This window comes from Canis lupus, chromosome 13, assembly GCF_048164855.1.
Source record: "Canis lupus baileyi chromosome 13, mCanLup2.hap1, whole genome shotgun sequence".
Lineage (NCBI taxonomy): Eukaryota > Metazoa > Chordata > Mammalia > Carnivora > Canidae > Canis > Canis lupus.
Window position 1 is genome coordinate 5,734,843 of NC_132850.1, and position 26,593 is coordinate 5,761,435.

At 54.3% G+C, this 26,593-nt stretch overlaps 1 long non-coding RNA gene across 2 annotated transcripts; it reads left to right on the forward strand.

Moving 5' to 3' along the window:
- The first annotated feature begins 1,199 nt into the window (after positions 1-1,199).
- On the forward strand, positions 1,200-16,788 carry LOC140602112 (uncharacterized). Of its 2 annotated transcripts, none has more exons than XR_012005112.1 (4): positions 1,200-1,463; positions 2,833-3,026; positions 7,912-7,986; positions 14,994-16,788. It is a non-coding gene; the product is annotated as an uncharacterized lncRNA (long non-coding RNA). The 2 variants fall into 2 exon arrangements; XR_012005113.1 differs by lacking the exons at positions 7,912-7,986; positions 14,994-16,788 and adding exons at positions 3,935-4,015; positions 5,012-5,370.
- Positions 16,789-26,593: the final 9,805 nt, after the last annotated feature.

A 26,593-nucleotide genomic window follows, 5' to 3' on the forward strand; every position in this document is an offset into this window, starting at 1 on the left:
GGCACCGGGTCCATGGGTGGCCTGGGAAACCACCTGCAGTAGACTGAAAGGAAGGTTGTGAAGCACCCCCCGCGGAAACCGTGGGAATCCTTCCGGGACTTGGCTGTGGGAAGGCGGGGAGTTCCCCGGGTTCGCTGTGCAGGAGTGACTCCAGGAGGCTGAGGGCGTGGCGCCTGCTGGTGCCTCCCTGGGGTGACACCCGCTGCCTCAGCTAACACCGTGTGAACGTCTTCGGCGGGTGTCCGAGGCTCTGCACACCGCTCCTCACTCTTGTCCACCGTTACCCCCCTCCTTGCCCCACAGCCTCCGTTCCACTGCCCCACGCTCCTTTCCCAGCCCCACGCACGCTGCACCCCTGATTCGTCCCTCCCACCCAGGCTCATCACAGCCATATCCATCCCTCAAGGCCCGATTCGCATGCTTGCCCCACTACAAGCCTTCACAGGAGGGATGTGTCTCCTCCTTCTTCCCCAGAGCCCCACAACCTTTTATGTAAACTGCTTCCATAGCACGAACCCCCTGGTCTCTCCGCAGGCTGGTGGGCTCCCCGGAAGAGGAGGCTAGGACTTAACCTTAACCATCTCCTGGTCCTCGGCACAGCACAGGGGTCCCCCAATGGGAGCCCTGGGTCACCACCTAAAAAGCCCAGCAGACACTCTGAGCCCTGCTCCAGCCTCTGACAATGTGACAGTCACCCACAAGGTAAAAAAAAGAATTGTCCCCATGGTGCGAGTGGAGAAACTAACCTTGCTCTGGTTCCCAGTGAAGCAAGGGCTCAGGTCTTCCGACTGCATGCCCGGCCACCCTTATACTCATTCACACTGCCAGGCGGAGAGGCCTCTGCAAGCTGATCTGTGCAGGTGCCTCCCCCTGGGGCCTCGGAGCCCCAGGATCTGCAGACTGGTTTCAAGGAGACCTCAGGTCCATGTGCACACAAAGATAGAAGGGAATCCATGCCTCTTTGCTGCTTTTCTTGTTTGCTTTTTGTTTTTTTGTTTGTATGTGCCTACGTGTGTGTTTGTGTTAGAAGAAGCGGTAGAGTCCATCCTCCAACAGGTGAAGACCTGAAACTCAGAGAGAGAGACAAGTACCGGGTCCAAGTCCCAGGGCAGGTGAGGCCTGTGTGCTGCGGCCGCCCAGCGAAGCGTGAACTACACTTCCCAGAATTCCTTTCCTCACGTGGTTCTGGGTGAGGAGCGGCCACCGGGGAAGGTAGGCCCTGCTACTCAGGTCCACTCAGGATGAGGCAGTGGCCCAGCTCACGCACTTGCTGTCTACCTTGTTGAACAACACCAGGCCCGTGTCAACTCCAGGCCCCACGGGGCTTCCCCCCTCGGGCTCCCTGACTCTGGGCCCGGCTGTGAGCAGCACCCTGGGAAGCAGGCCAGTTCTTCTGCAGATCACCCATGGCATCAGCCGGGAGGCTTGGGGGCAGCGGGACACCAGCCAGGTCCCAGGAAGAGGTGCATGTATATCTTAGCGTGTCGCCCCTGCGGGTCCCAAGCCACCCGTCCAGGTCTGACTCCGTCCTTGCTCTTCATGTGCCAGGCCCCCTGACCCGAGGCCTGGAGCGGACCCATGGGCACAGCCTGGGATCACGGCCCGCCGGCTCCCATGATCACAGAGGCCTCATCCCCAGCACGCAGCCCTCAATCGGCGCCTGGTGGGTCCCTCCTCTAGGGCTCCATATGATACCCTGAGCTCGCTGCAGGGCTGAGCACCCCAGGTCCTGGGCCCTGCTCCTGACTCCTTGCCACTCTCAGAAGCCAGAGAGACTGCCTGAGCCTCGGTCGCAGGCCCTGAGATCACTGCCTCCATCCACGCAGCCGGGAGACTTAGAGCTGTTCCCCCAGGCTGCTGGCTGAGGGAAAATCCTGAGTGTAACCCGTCCCCCAGACCATCAATATCATCACTGCCAGGCTCCAGGGACACGTACTCCTCCCTAGTGTCCTCACGGAGCCCTCAGAGGATACAGGGACAGACGTCTTGCCTTGGCCCCACATCCTCCCCCCAGCAGGCCTGGCCCTTTGAAGACTATTTATTTCTCCTAGTCCCCAGACCCATAACCTCAGAGCTGCCTCAGATGCCTCCTGTCCCCAAGGCTCTATTAATCAGACAGTAAAGATGTCACACTACCGACTTGGGCCATTGCCCAAGCAAGCCCTGGGCCGGCCCTGCCTCCCGCACGCTGAGCTGGGACTTATTACCGCTCACCATGTCCAGGACTCCCGCCATCTGTGTCAGGACAGGATTTCTGCTCGCTGTGGCACCAAACAAGGGACTTAAGGATCACTCACCCTGTCCTAGCCTCTTCAGCCCCTTCCTTCCTCTAGAAGGTCCCAGGTAGCCCAGGGGACTCTCCTTTCTGGGCAGCTAATTTTGAGAGAGAAAAGTCATAATGAGGGCAGCTGGGTGGCTCAGTGGGTTAAGCATCAGACTTCGGCTCTGGTCATGATCCCAGGGTCCTGGGATGGAGCCCCGCATCGGGCTCCCTGCTCAGCGGGGAGTCTGCTTCTCCCTCTACCCCTCCCCTGCTCATGCACCAGCGCGCACACGCGCTCTCTCTCTCTCAATAAAGTGATGGAGACGGACAGACCTGGATTCAAGGGTCTCCACTGCCACTCGCTGGCCGTGTGACCTAGGGAAAGTCACGTAACTTCTCTGAGCCTTAGGTGCCTGGCCCATAAAATCAGGATAGCAACCTCGTGGAATCGTGAGGATTAAATGAGGTGCCGTACGGAAGGCACGTAGTCCTGACCGGCACATTACCATGTACTCCGTAGGTGTGAGTCATTATTATTACAACTATCACTATTGCTTTTACCCTCGCAGGTGCTAAACACTCCAGAAGGATGGGAACTGTGTCTGACTTGTTCTCTCCACCACCTGGAAGTGCCGAGCCCAACCAAGCACTCAACACCGATCGGTTGGACAAATGAAAAATAAATGCACGTGTGTTGGTTTGGCACAGGGGCCTGTCACGGACAAAGCGCCTCGGGCGACAGGACGCTTGGAGGCTCCGCCAGGTAAGGTTCTCCTAGAACCGCTTCCATCAAGTTTAGCCACCTGCGTCCTCTTTGAGGCATTTCTTGGACCGCCTGCTGGCTGCTGACCCACAGGCAGCCTGCCTCAGAACCTTCCCCGGGGGTAAGGACTTCCACGCAGGCCAGGGCACGGACCCTAACCCACAGTTAAGGCACTTGGGAGCCACCACCCAGCTCAACTTCACAGCGGAAAGCAGGCAGGGGCCAGGCCAACTAAAAAGCGGATCCTATTATGAGCTTCGACTTCACAGATGAGGAAACTGAGGCACAGAAGGAAGTGAGTAACCTGGGACGCCTGGGTGGCTCAGTAGTTGAGCGCCTGCCTTTGGCTCAGGGCGTGATCCTGGAGTCCCCGGATTGAGTCCCGTGTCGGGCTCCTTGCGTGGAGCCTGCTTCTCCCTCTGCCTCTCTGCCTCTCTATCTCTCATGAATGAATAAATAAATAAAACCAAAAAAAAAAAAAAAAAAAGGAAGTGAGTAGCCTGCCCAACATCCCGTGGCCAGAAAATGCTGAAAAGAGAATTCAAAATTCAAACTCCCCTCGTGCCTCCCCTGTGCTCTGCAGGGCAGATGGTAACATCCGCACACTCCGATAAGGAGGCTGAGGCTCGCAGGGGGCTAATAACTTGCCCAGAGCCGCAGAGCCAGCTAGTATAGGAACTCACATCTCCTATGGGCGTCAGGTTCTAAAACGGGTGCATGGGGCACCCGGGTGGCTGAGCGTCTGCCTTTGGCTCAGGTCATGATCCTGGGATCCCGGGATCGAGTCCCGCATCGGGATCCCCGCAGGGAGCTTGCTTCTCCCTCTGCCTGTGTCTCTGCCTCTGTGTGTGTGTGTCTCTCCTGAATAAATAAATAAAATCTCTTTAAACTTTTTTTTAAAAAAACAGGTGCAAAGGCAAAGGCAGCGGACCTAAGCTGTCCTTGCGATCTCTTCGATTGTCCACATACCTTCCCTTTCGTACATCCTGGTACGTCCCAGCTACACGCGCTCAAGTGTGAGAAGTGATGAGCTAGACTGAAGGAGGGAGGACCAGGAGGAAAGTTTGTGTGAAGGTGCCGGGCCCTCAGACCATGCAGCTGTCCAGCCGGTTAGATGCACCTGCTGGCCGGGGGTCACCATTCAGTGGCACAGCAAAGAGCGCGGCCCAGGCCGGGAGGGCAGGAGCACCTGCCCTGCAAGGTGTGGCATCCCTCGTGGCTGGCAGGGAGGCCCCGGGCTCGAGGGCCAGGCCGGGCGTCAGGATTGATGTCACCCCCTCCCTGCCAGGCGTGTGCCCGCTGCTCCGGATGCGGGCAGGGAGGCGGCCGGGCGCTAATTTACACTTGTTTAACTACAGCTGCCGCCCTCCTGCCATGTGTCTCTCCACCATTTATTGCGCTTTCCAAAGCCCTGCCCAGCACTCAGGGGCATTTCCTGCCTGCGCTAATGGAAGAGAATAGACGCATTATATGTGAATAATGGATTATGATGATACAATTTGGGTCTCTTAGCTCTCACCGAGCCTAGGCTGGCCTTGCATTATTGATAACTTACACACACCTTCCCGAGCGTGTTTATGTAAATATTTAATAGGGAAAGCAAGTTAACCCCTTGGTTTCAGCCACTTCCAGAGCTTTGGCATTAAAGGCTATGAGGGCAGCTAGGGGACCTCCCCCCCCACCCCCGGCAGGAGGAGATGATGAGCCAGACCCCTTTTAGAAAAGCTGGAAAGTTCCCTAGGTGTTCCCTCGGTCACAAGAAGTCTGTGGCCTCAAGCATGGTTGGGCTTTGCAAGACCCGAGATAGAAGAGTAGGTCTGCTTCGCCCTGGAAGACCTGCTTGGGGTCAGGAAGACAAGTGGCACGACAGGGACGTAGCGGGGACAGGCTCAGGTTGCGGGAATGCAGCAGTGGGAGTCTCCCCACTGAACAAATAGGTCTGGTGCTTCCCGTTTCACGAGGCTGACTGCCGGTTTCTCACACAGCTTCACACTCCACTTCCTGTTGGGAGACAAGGCTTCAGGGCTTGCTGGGGCTTCAGCCTGGAGTCTGTGTCCACAGGCTGGACAGAGAGCTACTCAATCTTCCCATGCTCCGGCTGTCACCTCTGTAAAATGGGGAAGTAACGGACTTATCTCAAAGGTACTTGTTGGTTTTGCTGTAAGAATCCGATGAGACAGCGTATCTGAAGGGGCTTGTACAGCGCCCAGCCCACAGCAAGGCCCCGCTACTGCCTTATGGTTCTAGAGCAGCAATTTGTAGATGCATGTTTTTCATGTGGGTCTTAAAATAAACGCCACGGTGTACCTTAATTGGACAGTGTTTCTTAGTAAATAGTTGTGCCTCTTAAACTTTGTTTGAAGGGAATCGTTCTGGCTGCCTGTGGAGCATAGAACACAGGGCGGCAACTTCCGGAGCTTGGACACCTATTCGGACCTTGTTGGGAACATTGAGGCAAGACGAGAGGGCACCTTGCCTTAGGGTCGGAGCAGAGGAGGTGGAGAGAGGGGGTCGTTGGCTTCTCACCTGCACCTGGTGCACCTGCATAATGCACCTGCATAATGGGAGCAGCGGTGAACGGAGGCAGAGAGGGAAGCAGAGCCAATGAAGGAGGCAGAGGAACGACCTGTGGGCTAGCAGGAAAAGTCTTGTGTTGAAATGTCAGCGTATTGGAGTTGTCGCAAGCAATTATAATAAAATATCTACCATTAACTGAGCACGTACTCTGTGTTAGACTTGCACGTATGGTTTCTCCCTTGATACTGAGATTTAGGAAATCTCACCCCCCGTTTTGTGCAAGAAGAAACTGAGGACGGAAAAGTTTAAGCTGAACAGGACTTCATGGCTAGCGATGGCACAGCAGGAAAAATCCCAAGCTTTGGCTTACAACTATTGTTTATGGACCATCGACCAAGCTTAGGTGCATTTATAGACATTATTTTATTGAATATCCCTAACATCCATGTGCTGCAAAGTAGAGGTGATTTCCACTTATTTTACAGATGTGGAGACAGAGGCTTAGAGCCTCATTCAGTGACCTACGCAAAACTACCCACAGAAGAAATGGCTGCTGGGGATTTGGATCCTGATCTCCTGCCTTCCTCTAGACATTTGGGATCCCCCCTCCCCCAAGTCTGCATTTGGAAAACGGAAATGGGTTGAGGGGTTAACTTTGGCTTCTCAGCTTAGAGTCTTAGACTCTTTCCAGGGACCAGATGTCAGGCTGGTGCCACAGGGCCCTCTGCTGAGTCCTCGGCTGGGCGCAGGGAGGGAGGGGCCTTCGTTACCAGAACCCAGCCTGGGTTCTCCCAGGAAGTCTCCTTCCTCCCTGCCTGCCCAGCATCTGCCCTCTGCCAGCCCCTGCCTGGCTGCCAGATGTGCCAGCTGTGGCTCCTCTCCATGGAGAGCCTCCTTTATTAATTAACGTGGACGCCAAGGGGGCAACTTCTCAGGCCCAGCCTCGGAGCAGATCTTGGCACATTTTTCAGACTTTGTTTAATAATTTATCATCTTTTAATCATAAAAATAATTAGCACAAGAGTGATAATCTGCACTCTGCCGAGAGCAGACTAGAGGAGGAGTCTTCCGACCACGCCGGAGCCCAGAGAGCGGAGCCTCGGCAGAGGGGAGAGGGACAGGCTGGCTCAGAGCCCGTCGTCCACTCAAGAGCTGGCCTCTGAGCATCGGGGTGTCAAAGATGCCCCCTGGCTTCGGGAGGAACTCGGGGACCCATGTTGCTTTCCTGAGAATCGGAGGCTCCTGCTCCTGTCTGGCCTGCCTTCCTGGCTAACCTTCTGGGAAATGCCTTCCTTCTCCTCTCCGGTCTTCCTGGATTTTTCCATCTGTAAAATGGGAATTAGATCAGCTGATCCCTTTCGTTCAAGATGCTATGATCCAACAAGGCAGCAAACATAGAAGCCGTTAAAAGAGTAAGCTCGAGAGTCCATGAGAGCCGTGGAGCTCTCTCTGGTTCCCTCAGACACAGGTGTGCTGTCCCTCCTCCGCACCCATGGAGCTGCCCACGGAGCCCGGGAACGGGCACGAGCCGTGTGGTCCAGCCCAAATCCCTCCCCGTCTCTGAGTTTACCCAGGTGCAATGTGGTAGTTGGGTGGTGATCATCCACGTCCCACCGGCCTCCCGGGGCAGATCCATGCGAGGGTGGGACCGGATGACTGACCCCATTCGGCCCTGGGTTTAGCCCCCACTCCCCGCCCAGCCTGCTGGTCCTGGCAGCAGAACAAGGACACCCTCGTCCTTCGTGCCCAATCCCCCCGCAAGAGTGAATGAATAAACCAAGTGCTCTGCTCACCCCCGGGACCCATTCTGGGGGTTGTTCGACCCGTACTGGCTGACACATCCTTCCCCAGGGTGACAGCAGTCTGGTGGCTCTGGAAAAGACCATGGCCATGCACGAAGGCAGTGCTGCCTCTCCTTGTGGGACTCTACACATGCCGTTCAGCCTCCAAGCGCATCAGTGTGTTCATTTGCAAAACGGGCACCCTGTCCGGAGTTTGAGGCGCCCACAAGCAGATCCCGAGGCAGGAGTTCGAGAGCAAGCTATTTATTCCGGAAGAGATCCAGAAGCTCGAGCAGGGGGTCCAGGGATGATGCAGAGAAGGGGAGGTGGCCGTCAGAGATCGGTCAGCAAGCAGGGGACCCCTGGGGGCCACCAAGGGCTCGGTCCTGCTGGAGACTTCTCGGGTGTCAGCAAACTGGAGCCCGCCTGCTGTTTTCATAACTAGAACTTCTAGTTGAAGCCTTAGAGCCCGGCCCATTTGTTTACGTGTTGTCGGCAACTGCTTTTTGGCCACGACAGTTGACTAGTTGTCGCAGAGACCATGTGGCCCTCAAAACCCTAAATAATTACTCTCTGGTCCTTTGCAGAAAAGGTTTGCCAACCCCTGGGCCAGGACATAGTACAGAGCTTGCCTCATGGCTGCCTTCTTGAAGGAGAGGAAGGTGAGTTCTTTATCCACAGAGAGCAGCCCCTTGTGACTGCTCCTGGGATCCTCAAAAGCCACCCCGTCCCCGGTCCCGTCCGACACACGCACACAGTTCTGGGGCAGCACGTTCCTGCAGCCACAGGGACCCCTCCGGCAGAGCCCAGGCTGAGGGGCGACCAAGGCCAAGCACCTAGAGCGTCTGACCCCAACATCTCACTGAGCTGTGACCGGAACTAGGCTCAAGGACACTTGGAGTGCCAAGAACAGGGAACGTCCCCCGATATTAGGTGACTTTGATCATCACTACCAGTCCCCAACCAAAGCCTTTCCTGGCTCATCCCAAAAGGATCAGCCTTTTCCTGCTCCCTGGGCCTTTGCCCGCCTCTCTTGCTGGGGCGCTGCTAGTCTCTGAGCCCACGGGCACGCTGGTCCTGCGGGGAGAATTCTGACCGTCCGGTCAAAGCTCCACCTGCGCTGAGCCCTTGCCAGCTCTGACTCAGGAAACTGCCTTTGCTGCTTCTTCCCCGAGGTCCCCTGTGCCTCCCCCCTCCTCAGACTCCCCAGAGGCCAGGCCCTTGGACTCTATCTTCAGGTCTGGGTCTGGGATCAGCACTGGGTGGGGGATCAGGGCCTAGCCCGGATTCGGGTTCAGGATTCAGTCAAGCAAATCCTGGGGTCAGCGGCGTGGCCGCGCAGGGCCGAGGTCCGGGGGTCTGTGTCACCGTGGGGCCCAGCATAGCCATGTGGCTTGTCTCACAATCCAGCCCAGGCCTCGGTACCTGCCGCCCTGACTTAGCACCAGCACCCTGGCCACCTCCAGGGGCCACCAGCCCATCCCTCCCCACTGGGGCGCCTGCATTCCTGTTCATGTGTACACCCTCCTGCCCAGGCGGCGAGGATCCCCAGGTCCATCTGTCTGCTGAGCTGTCGTGGGAACCGAGCTCAGCAAATGGGCCCGAGCCTGTCTCCCTCCGGAGCCTGCCTCCAGACTGTTGGCGTTCACGGCTCTGCCTCGCAGCCTCCGAGCTGGGCGCACGCTGCCGAGTCCAAACGCCGTCCACTGCTCAGTTCCAGCCAGCCACCAAGCACTCCCCAGATGGGCAGGGACCGCACCATGCCTGCCTGCCTCCTGCCTCAGGCACTGCTCGCTCCCTGCCAGGGGCCCAAGGGAGGTGCCCACTCCCCAGACGCACAGCCCTGGGGGCCAGGCAGGGCCGGGGAAGGGCAGGGAACCCCCAGCTCCAGGGCCCTGAGCATCAACCAACCAGGGATCTCCTCCAGTTCCGACCCTGGCCTGCTGAGACCTGGCTTTTTCTCCCACCAGGTGCCCATTAGCCTTCATCCTCTGACCACGGACCTGCCCAGGGGACTTGGGGGACCCCAGGCGAGTCACGGTCGATATGCTTCCCCAGGGAATCTGAGAAGCTCCAGGAAACATGGAGTTGCAGAATTAATAGACCAGAGTTGGAATCTCAGCAGTGCCATCCCAAGATGTGCAAACTTAAAGAAGTTAGTCTGTGCCTCGGTTTCCTTGCTCATAAATGGGCATAATAACCCCTAGCTTATAGGCTGCATGAGGGTTAATAAAAAGTGTAAAGACCCTGGCATAGGAAAGGAGCCCATGGGGACACCTGCCTTATGGGCCCACGCAGCCCCCTGGCCTGTCCTAGCCAGAGCACCCCCTTCCTATGTTGAGCCAGTCCTTGTCTGGTGGGGCGCCCTTCCTAGCACCTGACCCCCATGGCCAGAGAGTGGGCACAAGCTGTCTCACAGGTAAAAGCAGAGAGAAGCCAAGAGAATGAGTAGAATGAGTGAATGGCAACCCTACTGACATCACAGAACCTCTGGCATCCCTGCGCCAGACCCCACCCTGAGCCAGCAAATGCCCTTTAGCTGAAGCTGCTGGACTTGGGCTTCTGTCCCTAGATACAAGGTTCAGAAATAGAGTAAGTGCATGTTGCGGTCAAGAGCCTTGACCTGAAGCCAAACTCCTGGGGTTCAAATCCCAGCTCGGTTGCATCTCAGTGGTACCTACACCTCAGGTTGCTCCCCTACCCTATGGCGCGTCCGTGTTCTCATCCCTAAAATGGGGATGATACAGGTACCCACCTCAGGGCTGGTGTGACAATTCAATTAGCCCACGGACGTAAAACACTTAGAACAATTCCTGGCACGTGGCAAACACCGTAAGTCCTTGCGAGGATGTCATTAATGCCCTGCCCTGCCCTTCTCTTCCCCAATCTGGAGGACAGAGTAAATACTCAACAAATATTGAGTCTCTACTCTGTGTTCTACTCTGCGACGCACTGAGGAATGCACCTGCTGTGCTCTGTCCCCGGGGGATCACGCCCAGTGAGGGCGGGTGGCCTGCTGCTCAGGCTCTAAGAACCCACCCGTCGCCCCTGAACCTGACATCCCCAGCTCTCACCCAGGACTCCAGAAAACACAGGTCTGTGAACGTGTCAAGGAGGTAACGCCAAGACCTAGGGGATAGGGCCGGTGGGCTGCGGGGATAAGTGGTAGAAGAATCTTGGGTGGACCCCAAAGACAGAAAATGACATTGTCACCAAGATGGAATCAGAAAGAGAGGAGGAAGGAGGGAAACTAATAAGAATCTTGAGTGCCTACGATCAAGCACCCCAACCGAGGCTGTGTCAAGAGAGGGGACTGATGGAGATGTGGCTGGGTGGACAGGAGACCGGGGTCAGGCAGCCAGGGCCTTTCTGGAGAGCCCAGACGTCCCAGCCTAAGCCATCCAGGAGGCAGCTGGGCTCAGCCCGGGGGATGCGGACAGATTGGGCTGGCGGGTTGAGGACACCCTGGAAGCGTCAGGGTCTGTGCACCCCGCCAACTCAGAACGGGCACCGGTCCCCACTTTTGGTTAATTCACCTTTGCCACGTGGCTTTGTGGTGATAACAGTCACTGACGGCTGACGTTTGAGGTGTAGGGAGAGGCCATAGGGCATGATGCTGAAGGGTGAGGGCTCTGCGCTCCGACCACCTGGCTTGACCTCAGGTCCACTAGGCAGGGGTGGGTTCCATCTTGAATAAAGCATTAGGCCTGTGTGCCTCAGTTTCCTCATCAGTAAAAGGAAAATGATGAAGTAATAGCTCCCACCCCCTGGAATGCAGAGAATTACTGGAGTTATTACGCGGAAAGTCCTGGGACGGCACCTGGCCCGTGGACAGCGCTCCACGAAGGTGTGTTACTGATGGTTGAGCGCTTGCTACAACCACTCAGCGCGTCATTTGCATCACGTACCTTAATCCTCACAATAACCTGGGAGGCAGGTGCTTTAATAGCCTCATTTTGCTAATGAGAGGACTGAGGCACAGTGCAAGCAATTTTGCCTGAATTCCCATGGCTCCTAAGGGGCTGAGCAGGAATTCTGGGAGGAATCCCACAGTTGAAACTCCCACTCAGGGGGGTCAAAAGCACTAATGGGACCACCCAGAGAACGAGGAATCAGACTGGGTGGATACAGGGCACCCATGGGGGGTGGGGTGGTGAGGTGCAGCTCTCATGCCCCATCTAGAGGGAGCGGCCCACTCAGCTCCCCTCAGGGACTCAAAGGCTAGAGTGGCAGCCTTGCCCCAAGTCCCCTGGCAACAAACCTGGAGCCAACCAACCTCAGGGAGACCAGAGAGGCCCACTTTCTGTGCCCAGGACCTGTGGCCAGGGTCACAGCGTGAGCCCCCGGGCCACCACTAGTCTTCGTGACACCTGACACCTCATAATGCTCCTTGCTCCTGCTCTGCTCTCCCACCCGGGCCCCAGACTGGTGGTGTTGACCAACCAGAGAAGCTTCTCCAGGCATCCTCCGCCTCCTGCCTGAAAGGAAACCAGGCTGTCTCTTGAGGACACCTCTTCTTCCCTCGCGACTGACTCCCTCCAGAGGTTGCCGGTTGCACTCTCATACCCCGGGTCTAGGACAGGGTCCTATCTTGCTCTAGGTCCTATCCTCGTGTGTCCATCCTGCTCTCCAATGCTAGTCAAGGCTACTGCTCCTCTTCTCGTATTTAAAAACCACATCTTGGGGCACCTGGGTGGCTCAGTGCTGGAGCTCTCCTCTGCCTGTGTCTCTGCCTCTCTCTCTCTCTGTGTCTCTCATCAAGAAATAAATAAAAATTAAATTAAATTTAAAAACACGCCTCTTGGAGGACCACCTTCTCCCTTCACCTTATATTGACTGATGCATCGCCGCCGACGTCCTGACCAGCCTCCACAGGCACCGGAGACTTTGATACCTAGCTCAAGTCTCCCTACTCTAAGCTGTGCCTTTATCTTGGGTGAATACAACAGCCGCAGGAAATACCCACCCAACACCCAGGCTTGCTCAGGGCCTTGATCTCCTTTCCAATGACATTTCCTCCCACTTCCCCCAGCCGCTCATTCCCACGCCTTCCCACCAGCCTTGCCATTACCTCAACGGTTCTCCCACCAGCACCACTAACTCAAGCATCCCATTCTCTGACTAGACCCTCCCCTCTCCTTTGCGCCCTTCATCACGATCCTTCTCCAGCTTCATCCAGCCTCCGACCTCTTTAGCTTTCTCCCAGTCCGCCAGCCCTCTCTTTCTTCACTTCCCCCATGCTCCAGCAGAGATACCATCCTTTTACTGACTCTCCCAGTACCCCAAACTCGCTTCCCCACCGTCTTTTCTCTACCTGTCAATCAAAATGCCAAGTTTCAGGTGGACCCCAAACCACTGCTCTCACTGGGCTGCCCACAAACCTACAAAGGCATGGTCACCAGCTTTCCGTGACTCTTCAGCTTATCTCCATCAGCTTCCTCTTCTGCTCTTCATGACTGTATCAAACTTTCCCTGATCTCCTCAAACCTTTGTGATGCTTTACTCCTCCCTCCCTTCCCTCCCTCTTTACAGAGGAAATGGAGACCCTCCCCAAGGAATTCCACCAACAAACCTATCTCCATCAGTCCCCCTTCTCCCCAGTCCTGTGTTAGAAGGGGCCTTCCTCCTAGCTCTCCCTGTGTTCTGGAACCCATTCTCTCCCACCTTCTCAGGAGCCTGCCTTATCCATGATTTCTTCTCTCTCTTCTGTACCCATCACTTCCTCTTAAGAGTATGTTCTCCACACATTTAAAATTTAAATCTCCCCATCTAAACATGAACTCTCTATTGGCTACACGTCCCCCTCTGGTTACAGATCTCTCTCTCTCTCTCTCTCTCTGTCTCTCCCCTCTCCTCTCCTCTCCTTCACAGAAACTGCTTAAAAGAGTTTTCTTTAAGTAATTCCTTTGATATAAGTTAATGGTTAGGAGTATGGGTTGAAATTCCAGCTCCATCCCTTTCCTGCTGTGTGACCTCAGGCAAATTGCCTAACCTCTCTAACCCCAGTTACCTCATCTGTAACATGGAAATGAATGTACCCACTTCAAAATGTTGATGAGGACGAAATGTGTTCATACACATAGAGTGCTCAGAAGAATACCTACCCATAGTGGACACCCATGGTAGGTATTCACTTCCTATTCACCACCATTCACTATTAGTATTTGCTGTTTGCTCACCTCCTGCTCATCCCTCCACCTGATGGTCTGATGTCTCTGCTCCTTCACTCCACCCCCAACAGTTCTGTCCAAAGAAACTAATGACCTCTTTGTCTCTAAATCCAAAGGGCACCTTCCAGCCTTCACCTTCCTTGACCTCTCAATAAGCTGGCATCCTTTCCTACTTGAAACCTTCTTTTTCTTCCACCTCTCAGAGAATTCTTTTCCCATTTCCTTTGAAGTTTCTTCTTCCTGTCCCAGACGCAGGCTTGGATGACATTGCCATGGGTCACTCATTACCCCCATGAACTTGTGTTTCCCCAGTTTATTCCTCCAATCCAAGGCTCTCCCCTGACCTTCTAGTCCATGAATTATTCCACATTTCCACTTCGATTTCTCAACCACCCTGAAATCCAATAAATAAGCAAAATAAACTTGTGGTCCTCTGCTCACCCCATTCCACCACAGCCAACCCAGTCCTCTTTCAAATGTCACCACCATCTATGCAGCTTTGCAAGCCAGAAACTTGGCAGCCATCCTTCCTCCTCCTCTCTTCTCCATCCCCACCAGTCACTCTCCACGTGTATATCACCTCCTAAACAGCCGTCACCACCTCCACTGCCTTCTCTCTAATCCAAGCAACCTTCATGGTTTTTCAATACTTGCTTATCAACTGGTCTCCACACTGGACCCCTCTACCAACTCCAATTTTCATACAGCACAGAGAGTGGTCTTCTCAAAAGACAAATCGTATTTCTCTCCACCTCTGAGCCCTGATATCTTCCATGTTGACTTTTTCTTGGGCGCCAGTTGGTAACAGAGTGGCTGCCACAGCTCCAAGCCGCACATCCTCTGCCTTTCAGTTCACTTGTCTCTTATCCAGAACTCCTTGCAAAGCTCCATAGCATCTCAATAGCTCTAATCTGACCACTTTCCTATCCTGAAACCCAACTATGCTATCCAGGGAGGATGCAACGTCATGAGTGGCTTATCGTGGGTTATGTGCCCACTCTTGGAGTTGAGGAATAGGCCCCAAATAAACCACACGTGCTTTAAGAAGTTGAGGAAGGGGGGCTCTCCAAATGGCTGTTTCTACGGGCAGAACCAATGGCTGCAGTAACAGACAGTGTCCGCTGTAGTCACCAGTACAAACATCAGTCGTGGTGTATCAGTATTTCCCAGAGTATGTTCAGTTGAATATTAACTTCTCAATATCCTCTGGGATAAGGGCTAGGGGAGAAAAGATATTCATGGGTAAATAAGGTTGGGAAAAATTGAATTCTATCCCTGCTGGCTTTAGAGATGCACTGTGCACGTTAGCATATTAAGGGTACGGAAATCTCCTACAGCCAAGGAACCACTCTGGCTTTCCTTTACCCAGGCTTTCCGAAATATATTTGGGTGCGCACCTCTTTCCCCCACACTATACTATAAAATTAACTTCGAAAAACCTCACTGCATTGAGTTCCTTTGTCTGCTCTTAAAGTTTTTCTCTCTTCCCTCACTTTCAGCTGTGATTGCCTGCTGCTTTTGGCGCTTTTGCTTCTAGAATCCACTCTGCACCTGTTCATTCTGCTTCTAAATCCTCTACGGGCTGAACAAACAATAAGAGGCACCATCAAGACTACTGGTAAAGTAAGAGAAAGGAGCTCCAAGCAAGGTTCTGGTACATCTTCCTGTGGATAACGTGCGTTTTGTCTTTGTGGTCCTGATTATTTTAGCCGTTGAGTTTTGACTATGTTCGGGGAAGATGGGCTGCCTCAGAGCTGAGTTCTAGATCCAAGACCGCTATTCTACACTGGCCACTCTTTGTAATACAGTGGCAGGACCCAAGCCAGGAGAATGTTGCAGGGCAGGGAGACAGCAGGGCAACCTGAATACCTACCATGGAACACGCAGCTGGTGGCCAGAACTGAACAGGATCCCCAGGCAGGGGACCTGCCTCGAAATGCTGAAAATGCAATAGCAAGCCCAGTTTCAGGAGAGATTTAACTGGAAAAGGGACAGAGCAATCAACAGGAGGAACAATTGTAAGGCGGAGGCCAAGAGAGAGCCTGGAGCTCTGTGTGTGCGTGTGCGTGTGTGTGTGGTGTGCACAACTACACAAGCACGTATGTGCACACAGGAAAGGTGCCTTTGGAGGAGCACATGGGCACATAGGGGGAGGTCTGTGTGCATGTAAGAGAGGCAGAAAGAGACTTGGCCCAGCCTGCCTGGAGGAAGGGCACGCCGATAAACCCAAGGCGTCGAGCCGCAGTGCTGGCGTTTCCTGAATCCCCAATCAGGAGCCGTGGCCCTCTCTGTGGTCTGACATGTGGCTTTCTCCCAGGTCTGTCTTGCGATCCTACTCACGATCTGATACATAATCGGACCCCCGGACCGGCCTGTGGTCTGACTTGTGGTCTGCCGCCGCGGCCTGTCGCACCTGCACCACGACATCGACTGTCCGAAATCGGGCCTGCCGCGGGACACACGGGTGGCGGGGCTGGGAGGCGCAGTCCTCCCGCAGCCCATCCAGGCCCCCTTTCTGGAGAGAGGCATCGACGGCCCCCGTGAGTTATGACTTTTATTATGCAGAAAACAGGCACATTAACTTCAGGTCCTTTGAAAAATGTGGTCCTGTAATCAGAGGCTGTGTCTGTCCTGATGCACAGTGGCACCGGGCCAGAGGAGTGCAGGCATGAAATAAACATTTGGAAAGACAACTGCATTTGCAGATCTAAGAATTGAGTTATATTCATTTCTGACAGCTTCCTGAATCACAGCCCACGTCTCCGCCCGGCAAAACTGGGACCTGGCCCTTTAACTAGACTCCATTTCACATAATTAAAGACTCACAAAATTAAATGGCCTGCATGGAAAGTGGCTTTCAGTGGACTAAATGCCGGGAGCAATCTCCTCGCCAGAGTGGAAAAGTGACACTAGCTTGCAGATCAATATCATCTCTGTTATTAATATCAAAAGCACATTACTTTGTTTTTGCCTGGCTCCCCTCCAAGCCTCCGGCCCTGCCGCGGAGCAGCCATTTGCTCGGGCCATAATTTACTTTGGTGAGTTTTTAAGGTATTGTTTTGTCAGGACCAATCACCGTGACGTTATAAATGGCTGGGAGGACTTGCGCTCCCCCTCAGTGGCATATGCAGCGAAATTAATTTTTAAAAGTTTCACGTCAATTACTCCTGTCCTTGAGTTATGCAAGGGGACAAAGGAGCAGAGACGTAAGGACGTGAGTGATCTCAAGCAGATGAGGTAACGACACACAGAAGCCGGGGCTGCAGACCAGAGCAGACATTACACTATCTTTAATTGATGCATTGAATTAAACAATGCTAAAGCCAAATAAATATTGACCACTTAGCAAAAGAACCATTGATTTTTATGATGGACAACAATGCCATGCTCCACTTTGCCGGTTGAGGGTCTCGAGCTGGGGTCCCGTCGGTTCCCTAAGAGCCACTTGGCTGGGCTACCCAGCAAGGAAGGGATGCTTTGGCCCTGGGGTGGGACGTCGGGTACAAATGCTGTCGCTTCTTCTTGCTTCGTCTGACTTATGTTCCCTCGCTCGGGTCTACGCAGGTCACCCTTCTGTGGCTTGCTCCAAGGAGCCCCCAGGCTGGGCCCTGCCCCCCTGGGCCTAGGATGCACCAGGCAGACCTTCCCCCCCGACAGCCCCAGGCATTTTCTGTCCTCCTCTTACACTGCCCAGCAGGCTGTCCCTGAACCCAAAGAAGTGGCTCACCTACCAGGGATTTTCAAGGCAGCAAAAAGGTTCCATACTGATATTATAATGACGGATACATACACATTTGTCCAAACCCATAGGGCCTGCACCAGCAAGGGTGAACCCCACGGTAAACCACGGACAAGGATGCTTCGGTGTAGGTTCATCAGTGGTAACAAATGTACCAGCCCTGAGGGAGGCTGTGTATGTGTAGGGCCGGGGGTGTTGGGAAATCTCTGTGCCTTCCTCTTAATTTTGCTCTGAACCTAAAATTGCTCCCCCCCCAAAAAAAATAGGTCTTTTACAAAAGAAGAAATGTCTCACCTTCGGCCCTGAACACAAAAAAGCCTCTCTTGTGTCTTGTCCTACCTGAAAATCAGGGCAGTGATGGGGAGACACAGGCAGAGGGACACCAGAAGACCTGTGTCTGGACAAAGAGGGGGGATGTCCAACTTACAGAGCACCCCGGATGCACCTGGGGCCATACCAGACACCGCACAGAGCTGTGTTCACCGACTCCCAGAGACTTGAAAGGTTGGCATTGCGGGGTCAGACTTAAAGGTGGACATTCACTTTCAGGAGTGGGCATCCCAAAACTCTGGGCCTCAGGATTGAGCACCTACAGACCTCACCGACCTCAGCAGCCTGTGTGTCTCCACCCCAAAACCTCTACCCTTCTCCACTGGGAGGCAGGCTTCAGGAGGGTGGGGACGTGTCCGTCCCCTTCTGCTCTGTTCCCAGGGCCAGCGCGGAGCTTGCTCATGGCAGGTGCCTCGTGACTGTTTGTGAACCAAATCAATGTCCCAAGAGAGGCAGTAAGAGGTAAAGTTGAGCATCATCATTAGAGAGGGACAGGTCACCGTCTGGCACCCAGTCCCATAGAGCCGCCTGCCAGGCTGCCTTCATCTTGGAGGAGTGAAGGGAGGACCAAGTCAGGTAGCAGCGGCGCTCAAGCCAGATATACACTCCGGTTAAGACCTACAGACTCTGGTCTGGCTGGAAACCTCCCCTCACTGGGCTCTGAGATGTCTGAGCGAAGCAGTCACGGGATCTAACCCGAGTTGGGACAGGTCCCTTTTCTTGTTTCCCTACACTCAGATATCAGAGGCCAAGACAGGCTGAAGGTGGCAGTCAGCATCCCCGGGCTTTGGGGAGCACCTTCCACGTATTATAATCCTCATTTCACACCAAAGGAAACCAAGGCTCGAGAAAGCTGCCTACCTTGTTCAGGGACTTGGCACCTCCACCCCATAGTCGAGTGAGGACTGCACATTTCAATTTTCCTCTTTTTTTTTTTAAGATTTTATTTATATATTCACGACCGACACAGAGAGAGAGAGAGAGGCAGAGACACAGGCAGAGGGAGAAGCAGGCTCCACGCAGGGAGCCCGACGTAGGACTCGATCCCAGGTCTCCAGGATCAGGCCCTGGGCTGAAGGCGGTGCTAAACCGCTGAGCGACCCGGGCTGCCCTGCAATTTCAATTTTCAAATTGTTTCCCCACGTCTCGAAGCTGAGCATCACAAGGGTGGAGAATACAGATCCTGGGACACGGCCTTCAGCTTTGCCCCAGAGGCTGCCAAGTGTGGCACACATGGCCCGGTCATGCCTCACCCACAGCGCTTCCCTCGGCAGGCACTTCCTGGAGACTGCGGGTGCGCAGGCAGCTGGGCACCCAGGGTGCCTGGGGTGAGCTAGGGGCCGCTTCCAGGGAAATCCACGGGCCCCAGTGCAGGCCACGCTCTCTGTGCGCTGGCGGGAGAGGCAGCTGAGTGTGGCAGGGGTGGGGGGTGGGGGCTCTGGCCTGGGAGCACCGAAGGCTCACCCCTCACCCCCCAGCAAGCACCCGAATCCTGCGCCGCCCTAGGGTCACTTCAGCAAATGAGACTCCCATGCCTTCGCCCTCTCGCCCAGCTCATGGTTGGAGGAGAATGAGACACTGAGTTGTTTCAAAATTCTCTAGCTTTTATTTGCATGAACCTCAAACAAGGGAGACAGCTTTTAAATTACGTTCCTAGCTTAGTAAGGAAATGTAGAGACCTCTATGTCGTAGAGACCCTCTATGTCGTAGAGACCCTCTATGTCGGTAGGTTAATTAGAACCAAGGTTGGGGGCCTATGTGACATTCGGTGACAAACTCGGGTTTACAACCAAGTATTTACACCAAAGCATCCAAATAAATGCGTTCTTTTGAACCCAAGTATTTACAAGAAGTATTTTAACAAACATATTCTTTAACCAACATTCATGGGCCCGAGGTAGCAAGGGAGCAGTCCTTGCTATTCATATTTGACTACAGCAGACGATTCCTGCTTTTAGTAAATATTCAGAAACTTGACCTCCAGGTGCCAAAAATCCTCGTAAGTACAGATTTAATGTAAACGTTACGGCGGACAGAGTACGACCACACTTGTAACCTTGTTATCTAGTTAAACGGGGGGTGCTCGCTCATCTAGCGCTTTTGTCAACGACTTGGGTGCCCAAAGAGCTCTTGCCAACCAGAAAGCGTTTGTCAGGCACCCACCCGGGCCGGGCTGCGTGTGGGGCCCCGGCTCTCAGAGCTAAGACAGCCGCTGTCCTGGGGCTCGGGGCGGCCTGGGCCAGTGCAGAGAGAGGGGAACGGGCCTCAGGAAGCACAGGGAGGACATGAACTTACAGCTATGGGGGCAGGGGCAGGAGTCACGGGGAGGGTGTCCGGGAGCTGAGTCCCGATGAATGAGTCGGGGTGCTCTGGGAAGCACGGGGAAAGGCGTCCTTGGCAGAAGGATTTGTGGGTGCAAAGGCCTAGACTAGGTCCAACGGTGTGCAGTCCACCTGGAAAAGAGTGTGGCGTGGTCAGCGCAGAAGGGAGAGAGAGCCCCTACGGCCGGCCAAACACTAGATGATGTTTCTCCCCTGAACCAGCCCTCCTTGGGCTTCCCATTGCACTTAGGACAGAAAAATAATAATAATAATCTGAATTCTGACCATGGCCGCCAAGCTTCTGCACAATCTGACCCCTGCCCATCTTTTCCCCTGGTTGCTCACCACCCTGCCCCTCACTCCCCGAGCTCCAGCCCCATTTCTGTTCCTTGAGTTAGTGTGGTTCATTCCGACCTCTGGGCCTTTGCACACCTTACTCCCTGCATCTGTATGGGCTGTTCTTCCTCGAGCACTTCCTTCAGTCGGCTTCTTCTCATTCCAATCTTGGTTCAAAGGTCCTTACGTACCACCCAGAGCGGAGCACACGTGTGCCCACACGTGCACACGCACACACACACCGACCCCATGACCTCGATCACTTCCCACTGCACCAGCTCGCCTTCCTGACATCAAGGCACGTGTCACTATCTAAGGTCATCTGGTTTATCCATTTGTTCATGGTCACCCCTCGGCCTAGGACAACAGCCTGGTCTCTGTTCACTGCTTTGTTTCCAGCCCCTGGAACAGTACCTGGAACATATTAGGCTCTCAAAATGTATTTGTTGAATGAATAAATGAATGAATGAGTAAAGAAGCCTCCTGGAGGAGGCTTGTGCTCTAACTCTCGGGATATCTGAGAGGTCCAGAAAGCGGAAGAGGCAGCTCCTTCATCTCCACGCCCGGCTGTGGGAAGGAAGGAGAAAGTCCCCAAAGATAGAGGGAAGGGAAAGTCCCCAAAGACAGAGGAAGGGAAAGTCCCCAAAGACAGAGGCAGGTTTGAGACCGCTGGGCCAGACCCCAGTGGGCCCGATGCACCCCCCCACAGACCAGCAGGTAGCTGCCGCTTCCCAGGAGGGAGGGAGCGTGACCCCAAGAGAGAGAGAGAGAATGTGGGCAAAGGCGATGGGGACCTGGGGCTCCTCCCTGACCTTGAACATCCCTGCAGCCCAGGGAGGTGGAGTCAGGACTGAGTGCCTCTGATGCCAGAGAGAGTCCAGGCCTGCCCCTGGCTGGACTGAAACATCCACGTCCTCCGACGGGCCTTGCCTTTTCCTGCCACCGTGCTGTCCCCGCTTCCAGGACCGTGTTTCCTGGCAAATCCCTACTCATCCTCCGGATGTCAGCTGAGAAGTCAGCTCCTCCAGGAAGCCTTCCCTGATTCTCCTCTGCCCCCTGTCAGGCCGGGTTTGGAGATCTTCCCCATCAGAACAGCTGTCACCCTGGATTGCCATCGCCCGCCTCCGGGGTCACACACACCCGGGCTCACACTTCAGCTCAGCCGATTGCTGCTCAATCTCTTTGTGCCTCAGTTTCCATGTTTATAAAATGGGAGCCATAATATGTATTTTGCAAGTGTGTGGGGAGGATCGCTTGGCATGATATCTGTAGCCAGCAAATGATAGGTGTTTAATAAATATTAGACGTGATAATAATGAGAAAGAAAATTTTCCAAATCTATCCCAAGTACCCAATGGGTTGTGGTAATAAATAAATAAATAAAACAAAACAAAACCAAGAAAACAAACATCCACAGGACTTGGAATCCAAAACCCTGGCTCTATAAATAAATAAATAAATAAATAATAAAATAAAATAAAATAAAATAAACCCTGGCTCTGCCACCATCAGTGTGAGCCGAGTAGGTGTGGAACTCCTTTGTAGCTTCCCATTCCTCCTCTGCAAGAGAGAATTTCTAATGCCTTCCTCATGGGATCGTTGTAAGGTGTAGGCTTATTGGGTCATTTTTTTCAAATATGTAGGGAGCACCTATTGTGTGCCTGGCACTGGGCTCAGTACTAGAGTTAGATGCAAGGTGAACAGAGCCTGACCCTCGTACTCGTGGAGGCGCTGGGACCATTACGCAATGACAAGGCTAGAGCTCATGCACGCTTACATCCAGCGGTATTTATTGAGCACCTACTGCATACAAACTGGGAACAAAGCTATCAGATAAGGCTCCTGCCCTAATAGGATTAAAAATAATAGCTACTATGCATGGAGCATTTAGTGTGTGACCTGATGCGTAAGCTCTTTAAGCTCTTCTAAAGCACAGAAATAACTCACAGCTACCTCGTAGGCCGGCAGGGAGGGGTGTATGAATTAATGCACGTGAAGCTCGGAGCAGAGGTCCCGGTAGCTCCCAAGTGGTCAGTAAATGGGAGCCGTGATTCTATTTAGTAGCTCACTAGGTAGCAGCCTTAGGTTCAGAGCTTTCCATGTTTTGCCCCATTTAATCATTTAATCTGGGGTGATAAGTACCATCATACAACACATGAAATCGCCTATAAACTTAAAAGCCTTTGCACCGGTGAGTGTCCGTTACCAGTTCAGGGGGGGCCAGCAGAGGACGCAAGATGGGACGGGGTGGCCGGTGGGAGGTGAGGTCAGCTGCGGGAAGGTGAGCCTGGGGTGGGTGTGGAGTGGGGTGGGGGGTGACAGAGGCCTGAGCCTCAGAGAGGGGGGCACAGGGTGGGGGTGTCAGCCTCTTTCCTGCAAGCCAGGCCGGGCCGCCAGGGCGTTTCTGCTGGTGCAGAAGGCCGGCATCAAACAGGGCAATTTAAAAACATGTAAAAGGCATAAAGCGAGTGCAGCTGTGCACAGCTGCCGCCGAACGCTCCATGGCTGCCTCGCCGTGGACTCTAAATGACAATAAACCTTCCACCCCTTATAAATTAAGCAGACTTTCAAAAAAACCATATCTCCTCCTGCAACTTTTTATGGCTGTTTGGCAACTTTAATCATTTTGCAAAATGCAATTCCTGGCCATAAATTCTCTCCCAAGTACAGATTTAGGGAGATCTAGAGGCCTGCGGCGGGTTGATAGGTAAGTTTTAATCTGACAAGGCCAAAAAGTCTATTCGATTTATAGGGAGGCAGCAGATACCCTGTAATTACACCAGGCCCGACCTCCGGGGAATCTCGAGTGCGAGGGGGTGGGGGGCAGGGGGGAGAGCAGGGAGGCAGCTGCCGGGGTGGGGGGCAGGGGGGTCAGCGGCGAGGGCAACTAGAGCCCCCTCCGGGTGCCAGCCCCTAACCCCGGCCCAGGGGTCCCAGGCCAGGGCGATTTCCTGAAAAGGTTCCAAGACCTTGGGTTCCAAGTCACCGAAGGCCCTGATTGATGCGTATGCGTGCACACACACACACACACACACACACACACTTCTAACACACGCACCGAGCCTGTGGCCGTGGCTGGTGCCTGTCAAGGGAAACTGAGCTCTTTGGAAGGGGCTCATATATCCCAGAACGGGAGACGGAGCTGGATTTTGTTCTGATACTTAGTTCATGCACCGTAGGAGGCGCTGGGGACAGGACCACGGACACTGTGCTGCCTCTAGCGCGGCCCAGGGACCTGGCAAGAGACCCCAGGGGGGGCCGTCCTCTGCCCCCCAGCTTGGAGGCACTGCCCCCCACCCCCACAGCCTGGATCTGATCAGGACGTGCTCAGAGGCGAACAGGACCCCAGGGAGCGCCCGGCGGTCTGCAGGCTGAACTTGCCACTGAAGATAATGCTTGGCCAGCGGGGGATTTTAAAAGTCTTGAATTTGAAATGAGTTTTCTTTGGCCACAGCGCCACCACTTCTTCTCTTACCCCCAGAGGACTCCCCTACATTAGCTCTGGGACCCTCAGGGCATGAGTTCCACGACACCCCGGGAAGTGGATGACGATGGAGAAGTAAAGGAAGCCGCAGGAGCACCAGTCACAGCCCAGACCCCCTGTGGAGGTGTGGTGGGCGGGAGAATGGCCCCGGAGGTAACCCTGTCTGTCTTCGCCTGTTTGGGTTGCTGTAACAGGACATCCGAGGTGGAGGGGCTTAAACAACAGAAATTTATTTCTCAGGTCTAGAGACTGGAAATCCAAGATGAGGGTGCTGGCAGCTTTGGGTGTCTGGTGAGAGTGCACCTCCCAGCTCGTGGACGGCCGTCTTCTCGCTGTGTCTTCACGTGGTGGACCGGGTCTCTTAGGAGGGCACTAATCCCATTCATGAGTGCCCCACCCTCATGACCTCATCTAATCCTAACCGGCCCCCAAAGGTCCTACCTCCTAACACCATCACACTGAGAGGGGAGGCAGGGTCTCAAAAGGTGACTCTAGGAGGGACATAAACATCCCGTGGATAACAATGTCCTAACACCTGAAGCTCTGTCCACATGTGATGTCATGTGGCGAGTGGGAAACCAAGGTCGCAGGTAGAAATAAGGTTGCCAGTCAGCTGACTCTGAGGCAGGGAGATTATCCTGGATTACCTGGGTGGTGGGCCCAGTATCAACGAGAGGCAGAAGAAGAGTCCAGCGAGAAGGATGCGATGTGAGGAAGTCTCCACTGGCCATTCCAGGCTTTGACAGTGACGGAAGGGGCCGTGAGCCAAGGAGTGCAGGTGCCTCTAGAACCTGGCATAGGTGAGATAAAACAAAGCAAACCCAAAACCAAACCGAAACAAAACATATTCTCCCCCAGACCCTTTAGAAGGAAACAGAGACCTGCCGACACCATGACTTTGACCCAGTGAGACCCACCCAGGACTTCTCACCCCCAGGGCTGTGAAAAAATAAATCTGTGCTTATTACCACTGAGTTTATGGTGATTTGTTACAGCAGCCATAGGAAACAAGTGACTTTTAAGCCGAGGCCTAAGAGATCAATAGATTTGGCCTGGGAGCGTTTCTGCTGAAAGAAACACAGCCACCCTGTCATTCCTGCGTCTCCCAGTCTTGCTCTCTGTGCCTGCTTCTCCTGCGCACATGAGGCATTGGTGGATGTGGCCTCCACTGGGGGAAGGGTGCCAGCGGAGCCTGCCAAGGGAGGACAAGCCATGGACAAGTCAGCCATTCGGGGGTAACACTTTTTAGGCCTCGTACTAGGATATCTTACGTGGATTATCTGCACAAGCAATGCTGGGTGACTGGGAGCCTGGGGCCTGGGACCGATTCCCATGCAAACTCTATCCGCCACTCACTGGAGAGTTGGCACTTAACCTCTGTGCTGCCGTCCCCTAGTTAGTACAGGGGTGGTCCTGACACAACGTCATGGGGTTGTGGGAGGTCAAATGAGATGGTCCCTGCGAAGGACTTGCAACAGTGTCTGGCGCTAAGTGTTTCCAGGCAGCGAAGGTCCTTCTTGGTGGAAGGTGACCCCCATCTCCTGGTGTTCACGCCGCAGGCAGCCCCCTCCCACGAGGGCGGGCTGTGCCTGGGACCTGCTTCTTTTTTTTTTTTTAATATTTTATTTATTTATTCATGAGAGACAGAGAGAGAGAGAGAGAGGCAGAGACACAGGCAGAGGGAGAAGCAGGCTCCACACAGGGAGCCTGATGTGGGACTCGATCCCAGGTCTCCAGGATCACGCCCTGGGCTGAAGACGGCGCCAAACCGCTGAGCCACCGGGGCTGCCCCTGGGACCTGCTTCTAACCAACAGGACGTGGCTTAGGCGATGCCATCTCACGCACTGCACGAGCCGCGCTGCATCATATTCCCGACCGTGCTCAGACTCCCGACCCACTGAAACTATAAGAAACGCATGTCGTTTAAAGCCACTAAGTTTGTGGCAATTTGTTAGCATTTGTGCAGAAGCAGACCTGGGTTAAGTGTTACTGTTTTCCCCCTTGTAAGGTGAGGACCGGGGAGGTGAGGATCTTGCTCAAAGTCACAAAGCAGCTGAGACACAGCCAGGGCTCAAGGCCGGGACGCTCTACATCCAGAACCCTTGCCTTCCATCCAACTCCCTGCCTCTGGGGTGGCCACTGGCTGGGCATGGGCTCCTCCCTCCACTCCCTACCTTTCCTGTTCTCCCTTCTCTCCTCCATCCTCCCCCAATCTCATCTTTCTCCCTCACCTTCCCCATTGGGGGAGCGCTCTCTGCCTTCCCAAACCCCTCCCTGCAGAGAGCCCTCAGGCACATCCTAACAGAAACAGTGGGCCATCTAGGGCAGCCTCTCCTGACCAGGACCCAGATTCCCACCCCACTCTCCTCTGACCCCTGCAGAGAGCCTGAACTCTTCTTCCAAAGAGCCAGAGGCAGGCCTCCCCGAGGCGGGGCTCCGAGGCCCAGGGACAGCCCACCCCACACGCCCCCAGCCCAGGCCTGCGACACTGGGTGCGGGACAGGCCAGTGCCCCTCTGCTCCAGCCCATCTGCGGGTCCCCGGCCCCACCTCCCTTGGCAGAAGAGAGAGAGGGACTTCTTTAAAGATGGAACAGAATAAAATATAGATAAGCATTAGTCAAATGAAATTAATGCTTTCAATATTGTTTTAGGCTTGCTCATATGCATCAAGCGTTTATGAAATTGCAGTTTATCACGTGGGGATATTGCAGTTATATATTAGCTGACTGTCTGGTGGCCACTCCAACAGCTCTCCCTGGACCCCGGGTCGCCCTTCACAGGCAAAGTCAGCCTTGCTAACATCCATCTCCTTCCTCCGCCGACGCATCCCCAGATGCTGATAAAAGGCCTTGCCCCCAACAACATATGAATATTTAAATGACAGTTA